The sequence below is a fragment of the Halichoerus grypus genome, chromosome 1 (genome assembly GCF_964656455.1).
Source record: "Halichoerus grypus chromosome 1, mHalGry1.hap1.1, whole genome shotgun sequence".
NCBI lineage: Eukaryota > Metazoa > Chordata > Mammalia > Carnivora > Phocidae > Halichoerus > Halichoerus grypus.
The window spans coordinates 37,825,754-37,848,718 of record NC_135712.1 but is presented as its reverse complement, the minus strand read 5'-3'; the positions used below and the strand labels follow the sequence as shown (position 1 = coordinate 37,848,718).

At 31.9% G+C, this 22,965-nt stretch overlaps 1 protein-coding gene across 3 annotated transcripts in view; it reads right to left on the bottom strand.

Annotated features, from left to right (window-relative positions):
• CADM2 (cell adhesion molecule 2) overlaps positions 1-22,965 on the bottom strand; it is a 1,094,969-nt gene that overhangs the window by 702,171 nt on the left and 369,833 nt on the right. The window lies entirely within an intron of this gene.

The window sequence follows — 22,965 nt, the reverse complement described above, 5'->3', positions numbered from 1 at the left end:
TTATATGTTAAGAAAAAAAAAAAAGAAGAAGATAGCCGGAAGGGAAAAGTGAAGGGGGGGAAATCGGAGGGAGAGACGAACCATGAGAGACTATGGACTCTGAGAAACAAACTGAGGGTTCTAGAGGGAGGGGGTGGGGGGATGGGTTAGCCTGGTGACGGGTATTAAAGAGGGCACGTTCTGCATGGAGCACAGGGTGTTATATGCAAACAATGAATCATGGAACGCTACATCAAAAACTAATGATGTGATGTATGGTGATTAACATAACAATAAAAATTTTTAAAAAAGGATACACTTATGCTTTCGAACACACCTTTACAAAGACAAATTGTTAAGGGAGCAAAGAAGGAGAGGCAGTCTTTTTTATAAGAAGAAAAGATTAAGTCCAGTTTTTAGGTTTTCAATTTTGACTAACAGTTGGTCACTGAACAGAGCACAAAAGGTCCAAAAAAGCCCAGTTCAGATTTTCTTCTTTGGCTTTTGAACTCACATACAAGATTCTGGTATTTTTAATGCAAAATATTTAAACCTTTAAAAGATGTCATCTTTTTGAATCAGAAGTATACATTCATATGACATGAAATAAATTTTCCTTAGTTTCTGAGTTACCTGAAATATGGTATTTTATATATATATATATATATATATATATATATATATATGGAGTTTGAAATGTTGACACGTACAGTCAAAACTTGCTAATTCTCACTACTTTAATGCAAAAATGTAATAGCTCTCACAAAATCCTCTAATGTCCCAACCCACTTCCCTAAAACTTTTCAAGAATGGATTTTGTAATAAAGTACTTTAAAAACTTAAATTTTGTAGAAACCTCAATTTGAGTAATTTTCTATGTTCTGTAATAGAAAATATTGAAAACAGATTCTAGACAAAATCTGAAGTTTGAGAGTTGGGACAGATATGTTTGGTGCATTCTTCCAACAGTGGTCATATCAGTAAGTTAATTTGAACAAATATTAAAAAGTTACAGTATGTCCTAAAAAAAATTAGCTACTTGATTTTTTTAAAGATAGGGTGCTTCTCTTCATTTTCCAATGGTACTTTAAAAATGATTATACCCCCAGTCTTTTAATAATTGCTGTTAAGTAGAATTACGTGCTATTCCTTATTAAGCAAAAAGGGGTAAAGTTTATCTCTAATTTATTGATTAATTACATCAAACTCTTTCCTCCCTGTTTTTGTTACGCTATAGTGTATGTATGTATATATATATTATACATATACATATATGTATATATACATATATAATATATATATAGTATAAATGATCTGAGTCCTGGTTTAATTTATTTCTCCCTAAAGGTGAAATGTTGGCACTACCTAAACTCAAACTGAGCTTGAGTAGTAGTTATAATATCCCACAATATAGAATTAACAGAAGTTTTTTAAAAAAAAAGGAACATGCATTTTGTGTCTTTTTCTATATCTTTTTAAGTGCTTGAAGATTTTTAAAAGAATGTGTGTATACCATTTTTCTAATTTCCCCATATCTACCCTTTTCCCACTGTTAGATCACAACTATTAATGGGTATGTGTATTTTTACTCATTAATGAATATGTGCATTTTTTTTCCAAAATTAAATGCACAAAGAGTAATTAGGACCCACCATCCTTCCTCAGATACTGTTGTCCTTATTCAAAAACAGTGTTTGTGGCAACTATTTCCACTATAAACAATAGAACAATGGACAAGTGACTTTTATCTGGCTGAGTATCATTATCATGCATCTGACAACCTGGGCCATTCAAAGGTTTTTTTGAAAAATATGTGTGTTTGCATATTGCCTGAAGTTGATATAAATAAGGCAAAAAAAGTGTTTCATCTTATAAGTACAGTACCCTTATCTTGTGAAAATTTCAAAGTAACAGTAGTAGACCTATTTGTCTACTTTATTCTCTATAGGAAGTTATTTAAAACAAATTCAAATGGTGGTGCGAAATTTTCATGGCAACTTATCAAGGAAACTAAGACAGTTTTAATAAAAAGTTCAACACCTTAATTTAAGTGTAGATTTAAATTATAGCTGTGTTTCCTTTATACACATTTTTTTTTCCATATTGGGTAAAATATCTTCTCTGTGACTTGATGTGGTGATTACATTTTTTTCTAACTTTTTTAATATAAAATAATCCCAAACTTAAAGTAAAGTTACAAGACCAGTAGAAGTAACTCCCATATGCCTTTTATCCAGATTCCCCAATTATGGACATTTTATACTATTTGCTTTATAATTTTCTCTGTTTATATAAATGTATACATATTGTTCTCTCCGAACAAGTTGAGATTGCCCCCAAATACTACAGTGCATATTTTCTACAAGCAAGGGTTATTCTTGTATAGAACCACAGTCCAACAATCAAAATCAGGAAATTTGACATTTTTACTTGATCCAATTCACAGAACAATTTAAATTTTACTAATTGTCCAATAACTTCCTTTATAGCAAAAGGATCTGAGCCAGTCATATTTTGTGTTTGGTTGTCATGCCTCCTGGGTTTTCTTTAATCCCAAGCAGTTCCTCAAATTTTCTTTGACTTTTATGACTGGTATTTTTTAAAATAACCAAAGGTTAGTTTTTTTGTAGAAAGTCCTTCAGTTTGGGTTTATCGGATGTCCCCACGTAACTGGAATCAGGTTAAGCATTTGGACAGAAATACAACAGAAGTCATGCTATATTCCTGTTGCATTCTATCAGGGAGTGCATGCTTTTGATTTTCCCGACTATTGCAGTTGATAACTTTGGTTGCTTTTTTAAGGTTTTATATTCTAAGGTTCTCCATGTAAATTTATACTTTATCCCTTTGTAATTAATAAATATTTGAGGGGAAACTCTATTGAAATTATATAATCCACCCATTCTTCATCAAATTTGTACCCACTAATTGATGCATTCTGATGGGTTCTGACTGAATCCCTTACTATTGTGGTGATAAGTGGTTTTTCTAATTCCATTTACATTCGTTAGCTGGTATTTTCTTTTAAGAAAGAGCTTTCTCTTCTCCCAGTAGATTCATTAATATGTTTATTTACATCAGTATGGATTCAGAGAATCTTATTTTATTCAAGGGGTTTTAACCCATTATATTCATTATTTATTTTGATGCCCAAATTAGCCTTTACTTGGCTAGTGGGCATTATAATTCTTTGAGCCCTTCCTTAATTTCTGACACAACGTGTTCTAGGCTCATCTTGTACTTTTCCTGCCCCAGCCCTAGAATAAGTTATCTCCCCCAGAAGAAACCAAGACCTGAGTGTTAGATGTTGCTCTTTGTTACTGGAATATTTCTGCTCCCTAGCCCTCCTGGAGGGGGTGGGGGGGGAATAAAAATATATACACAGACACATACATATTTATATCTGTGGTTATTTCTATTTCAATCTATATGGAAAACCATAATAAACATGGATGAAGGTCCAAATCCTCAGGGTTTATTCAAACTTTAATATTTCTAATTTCTTTCTTTAACTGTGAAAATTCTGGTTCACATTAGCCTCAATATATTTACTTCTTTGTTTCATTACCCTGTTTGTAATCAATCTCTCGACCATGCCAAGTTGCCACTTCTCTCAGCCATCGTCCTTGGTAAGTGTTGACCTCCACTAAACAACCACGTTGTTAGCCACCTTCTTTGCTTGATTGCTATACTTCCTAGACTTTTTGGCCTCTTTTTTCTCTTTTCAAGATCAGCTGCTCATTAGAAATAAGAAAGAAAATGAGAAAGGTAGGGAAAAGGAAGGATGACAGGAGAGGAAAAGGAAGAAGGGAAACAAAGGGAGGAATACTGAAAAAGGAAATTGCTTGCTTAAAATAGGAAGTTTGCCAATGAGCCTCATAATGTCTCTGCATGTGGCACATGACTACAAAGAGATTTCTGCCCTCTAAGCTCAAGTTCAAGTTGACTATTTGCTATTTCCACAATGTTCTACATGTCTTTCTCACCCAGTCTTTTGTTCAAGCCTCCCTCACCACTGTTTCTTGTTTCTGCGTCATACTTCCATCCACATGCATCTTCTCCCAGAACCAATTTCCTTGAACAACTTTATATGTCTTAAAGGTCTTGTATTTTCTTGTATGTTACAGTCAGGTCCTTTTTGTTCCTTCACTGAGGTTGCAAAATTATTAGAGCAAAAGAGATTTTCTGGAACATTAGTATCATCCATAGCATTTATTTTAAGCCTTAAATGGTAAATGCTCAGTGTTTCTATGTTGTGTTTACTCTTTGAAATAATTTGAATGAATAACAGGTCCTCAGAAAATTATAATTTTGAAAGGTTGACATTTGAAAATTACTAAAAATCAAATTTGGAATCAGGCCCTGCTCTATTTTTTTTAAAAGCCAACCAGTGTTCTTTTATCACCAATAACTGAGTATCACATTAAAGAAAACAAGGTGAAATGGTTTCTGGAAACTGTACAAAAATTATCTAAGAGCCTGAATTATTTTCAACAATCCTTTTCTTTCACAGAAATTAGGTTTTGAAAAAATGTGTAAAATAATTTGCTTGCTAAAATACCACACTGCATAGATAGATAGACACACACACACACACACACACACACACACACACGTAAGGTGAGGTTGGGTGGGGGGAAGCATTGCAGATCATCTTTATTGATCTGCTTTGGAAGAAGTCATTAGATATACTCATTAATATTTCCCCAAAATGGTTCCAGTATTTTATCTTCACAGCAGAACCAAATTATTTAGTGAAATGACATTTCTTTAAAACTCACTTCCTAATCTGCATTCTTCTATGAGGGTTATTCCAATACATATAGTAATGTCATGTTCCAAGTGTGTGCACAGAATCGCACAAAGTAAAGGTTTGTATGTAACTTTCTTTATTATTATTATGTTATGTTAATCACCATACATTACATCATTAGTTTTTGATGTAGCGTTCCATGATTCATTGTTTGCATAGAACACCCAGTGCTCCATGCAGCACGTGCCTTCTTTTGTTCAGTAGTAAAAACCTAATACTTTAAAACACATCTCCAATTATAAGAAATTCTAAGTTTTTTTGTCTGTTTGTTTGTTTTGTTTGTGTAGGCTCCACACCCAATGGGGGCTCTAACTCACAACCTTGAGATCAAGAGTTGCATGCTCTAGCAACTGAGCCAGCCAGGCACCCCAGGAACTTTTAAGGCTTAAACCAGGTAATATCAGTACTTATTCATCACTAGTTAGACATGAGTTAATTAAAACTTGAAGATTTTACATTTTTGAAGTTTCAGAAACTTGGGTTTGGCTTATCACCATTATTGAAACAAAATAAAATAATTTTAACAGGCACTGAATCTTTACCATTCAGTAGACACAGTGCTACACACACACACACGCTACATATATACATATATATACATATATACACACACACACACTATATACATATATATACACACACATTATACACATATACACACACATGCTATATATATACACACATACACACACGCTATATATATACACACACAAACTATATATACACATACACATACTATATACATATATACATGCATGCTATATATACACACATGCTATATATTTACACACACATACTATATACATATATATATACACACATACTATATATAGACACATACACACATGCTATATATATATATAAACATATATACACACACATACATATATACACATATGCATGCTATATATATATACACACACATCCTATATATATACATATACACACACATGTTATATATACACACACTATATACACACATACTATATACATATATACACACATGCTATATATACACACACACTATATATTTACACACACATACTATATACATAAATATACACACATGCTATATATACACACGTACATACATATATACACATGTTATATATACACACATGCTATATACACACACACAAAGACATGCTATATATACACACATATTATATACATATATACACACACATACTATATATACACACACACATACATATATATGCATATATATATTCACACTAATTTTTATAATTCTGTTGCCAATTTTAAAAGATTAGAAGTGGAGATCATAAAGGCTTATTGAGATTTAAGTATTTTAGTCTAACTTCAGAGCCCTTGCTCTTAACTGCTAGACTACAATGAATCTCCAAAAAAGTACCTCAAATTAAGAACATTAAATTTCTACTGAATAAACCGAAAACATTTGAAGAGGCCTAAATAAAGCCAGTATTCAAATTTAAGTATGAATTGTCATAAAGGTAAATCTAAGCTGAAAATAATCATCTTTCATTTAGACCTATCTCCAAAGGTATTACATGACAAATTATTTGATCATATTTAATACATATGAATTATCATATTCTTACCAGACATGGTTAAAATGCTAAAATGAAAATAGAGTGTTCCTAAAGAGGTGAACTTGAGAAGAACTGGATCTATTCCTAGTTTCACTGTGTGCTAGGTTATTATGGTTCATGGTAAAATTAGATAGATATGGTTTTCTTAGTGGAAAAAAAAAAATCACTCAAACCAATAGGAACAGTTCATAGTTTAATGAGGGAATCCCAATCTACATATGGAATGTATAAATGGATCCAAAGCTAACAAATTTCCTATAAGCTGACCAATGCAAATACTGGTGAATGAACATATCTTTTGCATTGTGAACATACTTTCTGAAATACTTATTTATAAGTCACTTTTAGCAAATAAATAGAGAAGGTGTTTCAGTGAGAAATTGTCATGCTCACTCTCACACTTTGCAACTCCATCCTGGTTGGTCTTATAGCCTGGAAAACTTTCCATTCCCCATCATGTACATTAACCCATCAAAATCCAATTGAAGCCCCATCTCCACTACAAATACTTCCCTGGTCTTTCTATCCTAGAAACAAACAAACAAACACAAACAAACTACTTTTGGACTCAGTTTTGCCTTGTTTTGTTTGACTATTCATATAATTATTTTAATACTTAACTATATACTGCTTCAAGATTAATCATTTTTCTTCTATTGTTATAACTTTTAGTATAATCATGCTTTGTCCCTTTAAATAATTCGTATCTTTTTACAGGCAACAGCTCTATAAAAGCACCTCTAGAAAAGTGTCTAGCAAAGAGCTAAATACACAGTAGATTCTCAGTAAATCTGTATGGAATTATTCTAATCAAAAATTTTAAAAGGAAAGAGGTTATGAGACTGAAATGGATACAAAAGCAAGATAATTCAGAGATAAATCTAGAGCACTGTAAAAGGTTCAGATCTAATAAAACTTTCTCCTTGAAGTTTTCCTCTATGATTCAAACATTGTGATCCTCTTTTAAGAACTGCACTAGTGGATGCTATCAAGCCAAAACCACTGAGCATTGCTTTGTCTTACTTATATTATTCATTCTCTTACTCTTCTTTTTAATCCACAATCCCACTATGATCCTGAAGCAGAATAGGGGCTCAGAAAATGCTGACTGATTGGATGGATGATTCCTTTGCTGCACTGTATAAAAGATTTACTAATTGATTATAGAAGGGTAGAAGGGGTAAATAATTTTCATATTGCTCCCATTCATAAAAAAATGCTATAAAATATTGATTTGATGCTCATGAAAACTTGAGGCAAAGAACTCTAAAAGATATGAAGAGACTCTAGAATAATGGCTAAACAAAAAGTTTCTGGATCCCAATTATACGGGGTCATATTCTAGCTCTATGAATTTGAAAATTTTGTATAACCTCTCTCTGGATCAGTTCCCTTAGCTACAAATTTTTTATATACTAGTATGTCCACCAAAAGGTTGTTGTGAGGATTAAATGAATTACTATGTATCCTTGTGTAGAATAAGTTTTCTTGACCTTGGCATACTTGGCACAGGAAATTCTTTGTTGTGGGAGGCTGTACTATATAATGTAGGGTGTATGGCAGCACCACTGGACCCTCCTCACTAGATGCTTGTAAAACTCCCACCACCACCTTGTCTGTTCCCAGACAAGGAAAAATGTCTCCAGACAGTGCCATAAATGTTTCCTGGGGGCAAACTCATCCCCAACTGAGAACTACTCATCTAGACTTTCCAGTTAATTATGAAAAAAGCAATATTCATCTATCATATATCTATACTAATTTAAGATTTGAAGGTGGAAAAGTCTATAGTCTAAAGCTCAATTAGTAGAACATAATTCCAAAATAAAGACTGGGAAACAGTTGGAGAGGAGAATGCCACAATTACATTCAATTTAATAAGTATTTATTTAGTGTTTTCAGAATTTTAGAAAATGTGCCAGCTGACTACAAACAGGGTCATTTATGTATAACATAATATGTAAGTTCAAGTATTGCCTTACTTGACAGAGGAAAAAGGTATAGAGAGATAATAGATAAAAATAGACAGTGATTTAGGCTTTTATTTGTTAATGGAAGTAGTATTACCCTAAGTCAGTGGTTATCAAAGGGTATTTTTATGAGGGAAATGACAGCTTTTGAAAACCATTTTTGTAGTAAGATATGGTCATAGTCAATAAAATAGTAATGTTGAAAGAAGAATGGCCAATGGTAGGGTTGGAGTACAACTAAGAACTGACTAGAGTTTGACTGATTAGAAAGACAAGAGAGAAAAGGGAGAGGTCACCTCAGACAAAGTAAAAAAGTAAAAAGGAAGAAAGGAAGAAAGAAAGAAAAGAAAGAAAGAAAAGAAGAAAGAAAGAAAGAAAAGAAGAAAGAAAGAAAGAAAGAAAGAAAGAAAGAAAGAAAGAAAGAAGGAAAAGAGAGGAGCAACACTTGATAAGAAATGATTCCTACTCCAGCTAAAGACATGCTGTCCATGAAATTCCTGTGGTGTCATAGCTTAGGGTAGAAAGTTTCACATGTTCTTCTAGATATGGTTGCCTAGGATAAAAACTCATACCTGACCTATTTTTGTAAGATTTGGCTTTAAAAATCCAGATAACTCCTCTTAAAAAGAGAGAAAACTAACTCTAAAGAGCCTGCCCAAATATAACTAGCAAGGGTCAAAGACCGTACCGAATACTCCTCTCCTCACTTTGATCTCACAAGATTTGCAGAAGAAAAGTGACCCCTTTATGAATAACTCAAAGATCATGCTTTACATGCATTTTGTTTATGACTGCTTTCCCAAATGAGATTGTTTTGTTGTGTTATAACTGTCTCTAATCTAACATCTCACTAATTATCATCTAATTATTGGTTATTCATTAATAAAGACAATGATTTACAGGTTTATATTTTATTGAATAGATATAATTACAGTATCCTATAATTCCACATTTTTAAAATGTACTTTTCCTATTAAAAGTTAGATTTTTGCCTTTTTAACACTATGGACATTGTTTTTACTACTTGCAAATGAATTCGTTGTTTTTTTCAAGTGGTCAAATTTCTTCATTCGAAACTATATGGGGGGGCCTATGATTTAGTTTGTATCTTCAGTGCCCAGTCCAGAAACTGACACATGGTAAGTTCTACTAATGCTTATTGAGTAAATAATCATTATTTAAGTCATTATTTAAGCTCCCTTATTTTTACTGCCTTTAGAAGTCATTAATTTCTACTTCATTTTTAAGCTTCATATATGCAAGGGATATTGTTCATTCTGATTTCTTATCTTGTATAGGGCTTATGTATGATGCACTTAACAGTTCTTCTAACTTCTTTTTCCCATGTTTTGTGCTAAATGTTGGAGAGACATAGATGAGCCAAATATACATTGGCCTAACATTTTTAGAGTTCAGAGCCCAGGGTTCTATAAAAACAGTGTTTCTTTCAATAATAAAGAATCTTTATATTGATCACGTTTAATGATACCCTTTAATTTTTAAATGCATTTCACTTCCTTCTCATTTTTCTCTTTAACTCAGTATTTTGATATAATAAACATTTGTTTAAATATTCTAATTAACTACATTTTCAGATTCTTCATTATCAGTTTAAAATTTTTCGAGTGTTTTTATATTCTATACATCACTGGTTTATTTGTATCACTTTATCCCATGGCAAACTGTGAAAGAAGAAAAAGAGTGAAGTAACTGGAGCACAAATATAAGACGGGGAAAATAAAAGAAAGAGCTTGGACAATAAATATTGATATCATAGTTGAATTAGGGCCTGAGACTTCCACTACAATGAGTGAGACTTTAGTATCACAAAAATGTAAATTCTAGCTTTCTACTGACAAATTCTTCAACCCTCTTAAGTTTTTAACTAAAGGTAATTTGAGGATACAGGGAACCTTGCAGAATACATACAGGATGAGTTTAAAAGTTTCATCCGTGGTAGGAAATAACACAATAATTAATCTCCAAAGACAGTGATGATTATTCTTCAGGGATTTCATAAATCCATCATCTCAGAAAATTATTACATTTTATAGATGGGATCTCAAATGAGAAGAACCATGTAAATTGACAATATTTCCCATGCTGCCAGAGATATGTTTAAAGAGGTAAAGCCTAAATGTATTTCAACTCATTTTTATCAATCCCAAAGGTGATCAGAAAATTTCTGTAAATTGAACCACAAAAATAGAAAAGGCATTGTGGACCACAGATTCAACACACAAGTATTAAATAATAAAATCAGATTTTTTCAATATGTACAAACACATAAAGATGTGCACATGTGTATTCACATACACAGATACACACAGAGAGAAAGGCTGTAGTTTTATTTAATTAGCACTTAATCTAGAAGCAACCACAAGAAAAAAAAAAATGTTCTGTAAAATCCCTAAAATTTCTTCCTGTGGAAATTGCAGAGAACATTATCTGGTTGTAAAATTTCCTGCTAAAACATCAAATAGCAGAGGCTTTAATTTTTAGTGGTTTTATTTCTTTATAAAGAGTTCCAGCTAAATGGATTCTACTATTAGAAATTCAATATTTCCTAAGCTATATTCACAGAAATATATCCAATACTTTAAAAAAATATGTAGCATTAACATGTACTTTTTCAGATAATTTTAACCCATTACTCAAATTAATACCCCCATTTTCATGACTCATTTAATAGAAAAAATATTCACATGCTTTTCTTGTATTCAATTACCTTGACATCTCTATAGAAAAATAAGAAAATACGTTGTATTATTTCCCTACTAACAAGCCCTAAATATATATATTTTTTCTTAATGGTGACATTTATTAATTTTATATTTTACAAGTATGTCCTAGATTATAAAAGTAGAATGATTAAAAAATATCTGGAGAGATCTTAAAAATAGAAGAGTTGGCAAAGATGTTTTATTGGCCAAATACTTACTGAGCGCCAAAGAAGCAGCGGCTCTACAGCTTTCATTTCATATACAATAGGGCCCAGAATTTCCTTTATAGTAATAAGTTTCCTAAATTTTGGGTAAACCTGACCTGTCGTCAGCTCCCTAGAAGCAGCTAGTACAGCCTGATGACACCCAGTCACTGAAGTTATTCTGGAAACTCAGTTACTCCAACAAAATCAAACTAGTGACTTGGAATAATGCCTGTGGTTGTTTAATGCCTGTAACACCTGAAGAAAAGATTAAGAAAACAAACAAGCAAAACGAAAGAAAGATAAACAGTAAAAGGAAGGGAAAAGAGAGAGAGAGAGATTAAGTTGTTTGAATAAATTTCTACTCCTGAGGAGACCAAGAGAGACTATTAATGAAAAGTAACTGTACAAACCAGAGAAAATGAAATTAAAAGATACATTCCCTATTTATTTCATATGTGCTCTACGCAATTACACTTGCTCTCTTAGAGGTATATTCTTTCAATGTTTTCAATATGTACTTTAAATACTTTGTCTTTAGCTAGGTTTTTGTTTTTTGGGTTTTTTTTTTAGTTTTTTATTGTTATGTTAATCACCATACATTACATCATTAGTTTTTGATGTAGTGTTCCATGATTCATTGTTTGTGCGTAACACCCAGTGCTAGGTTTTTAAGGATGCTTTTATTATTTAAATAGACTAGGCTTGGGGCACCTGGTTGGCTCAGTTAAGCCTCTGCCTTTGGCTCAGGTCAGGATCTCAGGGTCTTGGGATTGAGCCCCTCTCATAGGGCTCCCTGCTCAGCGGGGAGTCTGCTTCTCCCTCCCTTTCTCTCTCTCCAGACCCCCTGCTCTCTTTCTCTCTCTCTGCTCTCAAATAAATAAATAAAATCCTTATAAAAAATAAGAAAATTAAATAGACTAGGCTTATTTATCTGTAATTTTTTTTTTAATTCAAATAGTAATATCTGACATTTGGTGCATATTTACTTTGTGCCAGACACAGTGAAGAGTGCTTTGCACATATTTTGAAATGGGCTTATTATCTCTGTTTTATAAATCAAGGAACTAAGTCTCATGGAAATGGAGTTAAATATTTTACACAGACTCTTCACCATATCATTAGCGATCAGACAAACTTTTCAGCGTGGTGCAAAGGCATTTTAAATGATCTCACATATGTAAAATTCTTCTTGGCCTATTTTACCTTTCTTAAGTGGAACCAAGTCCTAAAGACTTGTTTAAAGCTTAACCACCCTGCTTCTCCCTCTCCCACTCTCCCTGCTTGTGTTCCCCTCTCGCTGTGTCTCTTTCTGTCAAACAAATAAATAAAATCTTAAAAAAAAAAAAAAAGCTTAACCAGCCACTATCACTAACTGTCTTCACTTAGTGGGCCCAAGCATAATAAATGCAACACAGATGATGTACATCAACTGAATGTCCTTATCCTCCTCAAGTAACTGAAATTACACTGGGATTCTTGAATAATCTAGAAACAAAATTCAGTACCCTTCATTAGCATAGCCAGTGCATGTGCAGTCACCTGGTATTCAGTAGAAAGCAAACCAGAAGTCAGGAAAAGAGAATACTTAGGAGTCAGAAAAGCTGTAGTTTGTGTTCAGGTTTTGCCACATCCTAGCTCGTGACTTTGGAAAATTCAACAATCTGTCTGAAGAGGCAAGAAATTAACATTTATTGAGAGGGTGCTATGTGCCGGAAAGTATTACCTATCTCACAGGGGTTTTGCTGAATTAAATAAAAGAAGTAAATATAAAAACTTACTTGCAACATGATGCAATGTAAACTGTAAGCTGTAATAATAACAATAACAACAAAAATAATAATTAGCAATAATTATTATTACTCTATGACTGATCCGTCCAGAGCTGTTGCACGATTCTTTCATATGAAGTCATGCCAAGCTAAGTAGTTAAACAAAATTAAAAACACTGTGTACTCTTAGAAATATATCTAAATCTAAAGGTGGATTGGATTAAGCAGTACTAAAGTGTTTTCATTAAACAGAAGAAAATCAACATGTATCTAATAAATATCTCTTTTGTATATGGTGCACTAGACTCTGCCTATGACACGAGACACACAAATTTAATGTGAAAGCGCTTATATGTAACCTGCAGATAAGGCTTGCTGTTCCTGCAGGCACATACATCTTCTATGCAAGTCATTCCCCTACTATACTCAATCAATTAATTCAGTCTGATAAGGATTGTTAATATCACCTTAGAGTAAACAGGCATCTGTCAAATAGATCTTTCCAGATATTTGGCATATGCAGAGGTGCTGATGAAGGCAGTGATGCTTAAGGCAGTATTCTGAATGACTGTAACAAAATGCAGTATGTTTCAAACACTGTAAATACCTCCCTACAGAATGATGTCTAGATACTAATACAGAAGTGGTTCCAAGAGATTAAAATTATGTGAGAATACATGAATGTCACAACACTATTTATAAACTGGAACTATAAGACAAAGAAACTATGAAATAGGAAAAACAGTGAAAATAGAGAAAATGAAAATTCTATTTTAAACCAATGCTCATCTAGCATGCCTGTCTGCATGCTCTATTACTCAGGATCTAGGCTTACTTTTGCCTTTTAGAAATTTTTTAGAAGGCAAAAATACTTAGATATTGCCCATTTACTTCACTTACGCTAAGACTGGATTGTCAAAGTGGCAACTAGTATTTAGAAAGAGAGAATTTGATTTAGTTTTCTTGCTAAGCCCCATTTCAAGAATCTAGCAGGTTCACCTGAGGGCAGAGATTCTATGATAAAGAGTGATTTGAAAGTCAGAAAGGGTAACTAGTTTATGCCCTTCAGTCCCTAAACTTTTTATTTTATCTCCATTACAGTAATATAAAGAAATATTTGCCTTGATGTTTTTTCTACACTACCAATTTACAGTGAAACATATGATTTGGCTTACAAAACTATTTCTAGAGACAATATATTTGGAGGAATCTGGGAAATTATAAACTGTTTTACTACTTGCTCCTCATTAAAATTAAAATCAGATTTAAGCCATATCATTTGCACTGTGCTACACATCAGAATTCAGATAAATCATCACATTAAAATATGAATGTTTGCTGAGGCTAAAGATGTGACAGTTTAACAGTCTAATTTCTTGGCTTTTAAATCAATTGTTATTGGCCAGAGCAGTTTTGGGGGGAGATGGTAGATGGATGTCCAAATATTAAGTATGTTTTCACTGAAATAGTCAAATTTTGACTATGGAACATATATCTAAACTTTATTTATAGAAACTACTTCTTTTATTATGATTTTGATATTCTTATCAAACAAGATAAATTGTATCTTGAAAATGGAAATAAATTATTAAAAATTCTAAAATCCCTTATACACAAAATTGTCATTTTTAATTCTTTGAAAGTAAATCATGACAATCTCATATTTATCTCTTAATACAAAATTCTACCTTCTCATAATATTTGTTTCCTGAACAAAAAAATCACTGATATTAGTCGTTGAAAGTAATAATTTCTAGTTGACTGTTCTAATCAACTAATCTAAGTTTGTAGTTGTCAATTAATATTAGCAATAATTATTATTGCCTTTCTTACCTTTCAACATAAAAAAATGAAATTCTGTAGTTCTGTTAATATGTAATTTTTAAAATATCCTTTTATAAGCTGCTGAAATGAGAAAAACTAACTAGCAATTTTCCATTAAGTTTTATGAAAATAATTTGACTTTGATGGTCTAAAATATAAAATAATGCACAAATAAATTTTTTCATTATTGTTAATTTTAAAATTACTAATTATAATTTAATCGGTCTGAAACCAATAACATTATGACAAGCTAGTAATAAAGCTTTTATTTACATGCACAAGAAAAGCATGCTTTTATTTTAAATTCAAGAAAATGTCAAAGTTGGAATTGAGAAGTCAGATTAAGCAAATTTGTAAAGGACACGGTGTTACTTGGCAAAGGCAAGGCACTCAAGGAGGAAACTTTAAGGAGATGAGTAATGATAAGTTCAGAAATAAATGTTAATGAACTGAAGTGAAAGCAATGATCTTGGGAAACAGTACCTAACAAAATAGATTATGTTTGGAAATTGGGAACTATGAAATTGGGTACCAAGTAGTATATAGGTATTCAATTAGTTGACAGTGAGTATGAAAGACAAAGATATTCAAGATTTTTAATTTAGAGGTTTAGTGCATATCAACACCATTCAAAAAGCAATAAATGCAGAGAGGACAGTTTGTATGGTTTTATTGTCTGTGTCCTCTTGTTTTAATGGACACTGCTGTGGGAAACAGAAAATAAAGAATTCACTTGAACAATAGACTCCAAGGTGTTCATACTACCTCCAAAGACATATAGTAGCCAGGAAAATTAAACTACTCAAAAATCAAATCTTGCCAGAAATTCTACACCATGGAAGTCATATGAATGGACAAACCCCCCACAGAAGAGGAAGCAGATCATGAAGACAAAAAGGCAGAAAATATACACTTGATTATGTATCATTTAAGATTCAAAGAAAAAGATGATTCCACAAGGAGAGAATGGAGAGATCTGATTAACATCAAAGAAGAGGTGGTGTTAAAGCCAAAGCTGTGTTAAGTGGAGGGAAGTGCCAAATGCAACTGGGATATGCAGTAGGAGGTCGACCATCTTGTAAATTAGGAAGTAACTGATGTCTTCTGACAGTTTTTTTGTTTGTTTTTGTTTTGCTTTGTTTTGTTTTGTTTTGTTTTTTTAATGCTGGTGGAAATGGAAGCCAGATTGAGTGAGTTGACATGTCATTGAAAGTGAACGTGTCAAAATAGATTAGAAATGGTAAAATTGCTTGTGGTTTGATGAAACAACTTAGTCTCAAAAAGACTGAACATTTTTTTGTTTCCCGTATTTTATTTATTCTCATTTTTCCTTTTCTTTTCTTTTCTTTTTTTCTTTCTTTTTCTTTCTTTCTTTCTTTCTTTTTCTTTCTTTCTTTCTTTCTTTCTTTCTTTCTTTCTTTCTTTCTTTCTTTCTTTCTTTCTTTCTTTTCTTTTCTTTTCTTTTCCTTTTTCTCTTTTTGCTACACCTTCACAACATAGAAGTAATCCCAAAAATGTATCCAGTTTTTTTTCATTTTGAGCTAGCTTACTTTCCTATCTATCTGGTTAATTTAATAGTTTTATTTTCATTAATTTTTGAAAATATAACTCACTGAATTACAATGGACAATCTATTTCTGGGATTCCCCTTCATATTTTTTTTTTTTCACTTTCACTATAAAACCACATTAATGATTGGGGGGTGGGGAATCCATACCTTCCAATGGCTTCTTCATGCTTTATTTTTCATTTAACCTCAGGATTCAAGGGGAAACTAAGTTAGTACTTACAACTGAAGAAAACAAAAATATTCAAAGTTCGGATATTTAGGTAGATAATCTAATATTAAGGCCCTTTAAGATAATACTGTACATTAAAATTTGAAAACAGAAGGAAAAAAATGTGTTCCTTTTTTAAAATATATAAAATTTAGCTAAATTTTAGAATCATTTTGCTAAGGAGTCTGAGTTAAGTAAGTGCTTAAGGTCAAGTAGATGATGTATTAAAACATGTGATGTTACTTGTTATAGATGAACTTTGAATTATCATAAAATTAAGTTGACAAGTAAAAATGTACTATTACTCTATGATACAAATATTTTTGTCAAAATCTTTCCTATTTTGTCTTTCCCATGAGCTGGCAATCGCTATGTTACAAACTATTCAGCAGTAAATATCTCCCACTGAAATCAACCTAAATTATTCTGATGTCCATATGTCACTTTTTAGATGCAAGCCGGAGACATCATTAGCACTAATGATGTGAGGCTGTTTTTGTTGATACCTATTGCTATTTAATGACCCAACTACCTGAAGCAGTTTTGATAATGTGAAAAAAAGATAGAAAATCATCCAGAATTTGCTCCAGGAGAGATTTGATTACAAGTTATTGACTAAGCAATCCTACATAAAAGGTTTTCTGCTATCCTAGGAGAAACAATTAAAAAAAAAACAAAACACCTAGGCCATCAAATTATTTTTGTTTGTTTCAAATGAAAATATATTGTATTATTTCAGTTATAGTTAATATAAAATTTAGTTTTTCATATTTAAAGGAAATAAAGGTAATATTTTATTATCAAGATTTGTTTTAAACATGTACCCATTCACTGCACACATTTAAAAGGAAATGAATTTTATGTGTTAAGATTTTCTGGATAGGAAAGCAAATAGAATGTGGCCCTAAGTATATGAAGTCCCTAATATACCACGGAGACAACTAGTATTTGTCTCATATTACTAGCTCTTCTCAATTTACCTTAAGACATTATTGTCTTTAATGTATTAATGATGAAATTTTATAAAATGATTCCCTTAATGAGATGTACTGACCCAATCAAAAGCTTGAATTTTAGCTTGTAATCTGGGTCTTCAGTGTTGGAAGGGCATGTGAAAAACATTTTCAGTAGCAATTTCAAAACTGCAGCAAGAGCAGAAAAACGTGTTTCTTCAATAACAAAAATTATTTAAAATCATTAACCTAATTAACATTTTCACCTGGTCTTCGTCTAATGTGCAAACGGGTGGTTGACAACAATAATTACTCAACTACAAACTAAGTGGTTAATTAGATACACGATTACCCAATTTGCATGCACAGAAGTGAATTTTTACACTAAAAAGTTATTCCTAAACATTATAGATATAATACAGATGTAAAATTTAGTCTTTAATCAAACTATATACCCTTCACATACCTTTTTTCAAATGTGTACCTAGAAACATTCTCTCTTACTATTAAAATGACTCATATTACAAATAATGGAGGAATGATGTAGGTATTTTGAGATTATCATTTTTATGTATATCACTATTATGGTAGATGACAATCATTCCTTTCAATCGAATTCATTCATACAATCATCCACTCATTCTTTTATAATTAATACATTAAACGCAAACTGAGTCTTCTACAAGATTCAATTCAGTATGTAATGCAGACTGTCTCACAGGGGCATTATGTTAAGAGCCAAGGGGGGTATATAATGTATGTATGTGTCTAATGAGAAGATAGAAAGCTAAAAAAAAATAATAACAGCAGAAATACAGTATGTAAACAGTTTCTTACATATAAAACAAAGTTAACTTTAGAAACTATCGAGAATGTTAAATTGTTTAGTGGGACAATGTGTATAATCTTTAACTCATCCAATGATTCATAAATATCTACCTCTTACTGTGTAGTGAGCATTGTGTTAAATAAAGGGAATAAAAAAAAGGTTGATTTTTTTAGTCAAAGCCTTAATCCTTCTTGCAAGTTAGCAATTGGTCTTTACTCTATTTTAACTATTTGCCTAGGATGTTTGAATTTCCACAATTGTTTTACAACACAGAAGACTCAAAATGTATGGTGTTCAGTTTAGAAGGACACCAAAGTATATGTCTTACATGCAATTTTAGTTATGTAGGAATAGAGTTTTTGTTATGGTTACATATATTTCACTTAGTTTTTATACAGTAACAATTGAAAAGAATATAACTAAGCCCAATTTTCCCAAATTTATAGACACTGGTTGCATCCCACATGAATTTCCATTCATTCCCCATATCCCATTATTTCCAAGGTCAAGCTTGCAAACTCAGGCAAGAGTCTCTGCCATCACAATTTTTCAAGAATTCCACTGTACCAGGTCTTTCTGTAGGTTTTCATTTTGTTGGCCCTGGTTCTCTCTTAATATATCCCTCTGGTGTACCACACTATAAGGTGAGATATTTAATGTTCCCTGTATCACAGACCTAAACTCATTAGACAACACAAAATACTTGTTACGTTCTTATCTGGAAATGTGAGAGTCTGCATTTCTCAGGATCCAGCACTATAAAATAAGCCTGCATTCACTATCCCACTATTGACCCGTTTTATATCTGCAATTACTTTTTGAGAAAGCCAAGATTGTTTGGGACTTTTATTGACCCTTTCTCAGGCTTTGTCTCAACAGACAGGAACCAGCTATAGGTTTAGCAGTATGAGCTTCATACAGAATTCTGGCCATTGAAATTTTCAATTTGTATCTTAATAATTGTTAACTATGTCTGGGTCATATAGCATGTGTCTGTTTAACTTTTTAAGAAACTGTCAAAGATGTTGATCTTTCCTACTGTTCTCCTCCACTGCTAAAGGACTTATTTACCTGTAAATGATACTGTAGTATTATTAAAATAATAATAATAATAATAATAATTAATGATAATGGCTGGGATCACAGGACAGCTTTTCAGCAACAGTATTCCCAGAATCAGTGATTTTTAATAATGCATTATTATTTTTAGTAGATATAGTTGTAAATATTTCAAATAAACTTAACAGGTTATCTGATTCAGTTTCAAGGGTAATCATTTTACTATCAATTTTTCTTGGAGGATAGAACAGGTAGGCACACTATGCAAAATTAAATACTCTAAAGCTGCCTTATATATATATAAGGATATATAAAGGATGAGGATATTTATATCCTTATATTCCTTATAATTCCTTTATGTATTTCCTGTATTTTCTAAACTAAAATTATTGAGACCATTCTTTATAGAATAGTACTTTGCTTCTCAAATTAATTACCTATTCATGTATCTGTTAATGTAATACCCCATTTTTTTTCTGGGATACTTATGTTCTTCTTGCCCCTAAACTGAGGTTGAATGGTCTTTTATTCAGAAACATCTTTGTTAGGGTCCCCAATCTTCATAAGAAATTTTTCTTATCTTCTATCATTTGGTCCCTACTGATATATATTAAAGCATATATTTCACTGAGAAATACAGTAATTTTGGAAATTTTTGATAATTTTGAATAATTTATAGATCTCGGCTGTCATTTCCTCCAGATTAGTGGTTCTTAAACTTAATTGTTCAGAAGAGTCACCAGGAGTGCATGTTAAAAATATGAATTATCTGGGACACCTGGGTGGCTCAGTCGATTAACATCTGCCTTCAGCTCAGGTCATGATCCCAGGGTCCTGGATTCTAGCCCCATGCTGGGCTTCCTGAGCAGCAGGGAGCCTGTTTCTCCCTCTGCCTGCCACTCCCCCTGCTTGTGCTCTCTCTCTCTCTCTCTCTGACAAATAAGTAGATAAAATCTTTAAAAAAATATATGAATTATCTAATATTGAATTAAGAGACCAGGGATGGATGTAAGACTTTTTTATATTAAATAAGTGCTACAACTAGTTGTTGGTAATTTAAAAATATATTCTATCTCCTGGTAATATATTTATTGACTACTGCATCAGAAATTCATTGAAATACTAAATGTGACTAAAGCAATTTATATCATTTTAAAACAACCTTGGTTAATAATAAAATTTAATTTTTGTACTGCCAAGGCCAGAATAGTAACACATATTTTTTTTAAAGTCTTAAATTTGTCATAAGTGCTTTTATTTTAAATCCTGAGGTTTCAACTTTTCTTAAAAAGAAAAACATACTGGGAAATATATATTTTTTAAACTCCTTTAAATAGTCCTGGGTCAAATATTATTAGATTAAAATTTTTTTTAAATCATATTAAATATACCCAACATTTTGGGTCAAGCCGAAAAGACTTCCTTACTTACCTTTGAACTCTTTTCCTACAACCTATTAGAGCTGCTTTATCATCCTAAAAATAAATGATTTCTATGCATTCAATTTTTGTCTATTTAAAAATTTCAACGTAGCCATTCTCATCATTTTATCCAGTCACACTGTCTAATATAAATTGACCTTTGCTGGTGAAAAAAATGTGAAATTAATTTGATATTATTTGTAGTGGGAAACAAAAATATTTCCTAATACATAACATTATAATTTTATGTAAATTTATTGTTATAAAATTTCAAAAGTTTTTTTTTTTTTTTCCTTTTTTAATGGGTAATAAGTTGGGATGTATTTATTAAGATGTAACCTCTCTGGGAAAAAATCCAGGTGTATTTTATCTTTTCTATTTCAATTAAGTCATGTATTCATATTAGAAAAATGCATTGAGCAACATAGAAATGAATAAACAGAAAAATAAAATATGTGCACACCAGTGGTACCCGAGGGGCTAAAATAGTGCAGTAAAAATTTAATATGCATTTGCCCTTCAAGTACGTCTAAAACCTCGTAAAAGTAAAAACATACAAAAGTTTAAATAAGGTTGAAAAAAAGCAGAGTAAGATAAGGAAATATGTAATGTTATTGGAAGAGATGATAAGTGCTATGAGAGTTCAGAAGAAAAGTAGCAATTCATCCAGTTTAATGCTTCTATTGTATAACAGAAAAAAATAGACTGAGAGGTTAGGTGAAGCAGCCAAGTTCACACTGCTGGTTAATGGCCCAAATATTTCTAGGTGATGAGGAGATCCTTGTGATTCCAGGCATCATAAAACTTTCCAGTAATTCTTTGAAAATGTAGGGTTTCTTTTATGTGAACCTGAAATCGAAGTGCAGTAGGAGTGACTTTATTTCTACCATATGTTAAAATAACTGTATTATCCTCAAGATGAATTGAATAAGAACTGTGAGAATTGGGTTACCTCCTAAACGGCAATCAAGGAAACTCATTTTTGTATTTTTTCAAGATTAAGAAGAATTGGTAAATGTTACTGAGCAGGAAAACTAAACCTCTAATTCTCAAATATGTCTTATCATATTTTGTTCAAAAAGACCAATCTGAGAGTGAATGTTGTCATTTGTTGTCACAAAATGTATCTTAAGGAAAATATGAAATTCTAAATGGTTTAAGAATGATTACTTGTAACATATGCAAATGTATAAAAATATTTGATATATTTGCATTCAAATATATTTTATATTAGTTATATAGTATATGTAATATTTATATAGGCAATTTGAAAATTTTAGAAAAATAAACATGTACATTCATTTTTACAGATGCCCCAACAACATACCACAAACTAGGTGGTTTAAATAATAGAAGTTTATTGTCACACAGTTCTGGAGGTTAGAAATCTGAAATCAAAGTGTCCACAGGGTTGGTTCCTTCTAAGGACTGTATCTCTCCCTTTATTTTGTAGATGACTACTTTCTCCCTGTGTCTCTTCACAGAGACTTCCTTCTGTGCATGTATGTCCCTGTGTCCACATTTTCCTTTCTAAAATATCACAAGTCATTTTGGATTACAGCCTACCCTGTTGATTGCATTTTATTTTATTTTTTAAAAGATTTTATTTATTTATTTGACACAGAGAGAGAAAGTACAAACAGAGGGAGCGGCAGGCAGAGGGAGAAGTAGGCTTCCCACTGAGCAGGGAGCCGGTTGCGGGGCTCAATCCCAGGACCCTGAAATCATGACCTGAGCTGCAGGGAGATGCTTAACGGACTGAGCCACCCAGGCACCCTGTTGATTGCATTTTAATTTAATTACTTCTGTAAAAGCTCCATCTCAAATATGGTCACAGTTGGAGCTGATGAGGCTTAGGACTACAACATATCTTTTTTTTGTGGGGAGAGGATATAATTCAACCCATAAAATCAGGTTATGGTTATATAAAATTATAGTACAATGTAACATGAATATTTTTGTACCACTACAGAAATAATGGCAAATCAGTTTATATTTATCTATACAAGCCTCCTAAAGAGGCTTTGTGTAAACTTAATATTTTCAAAGTCAGTCTATGTACTAAAC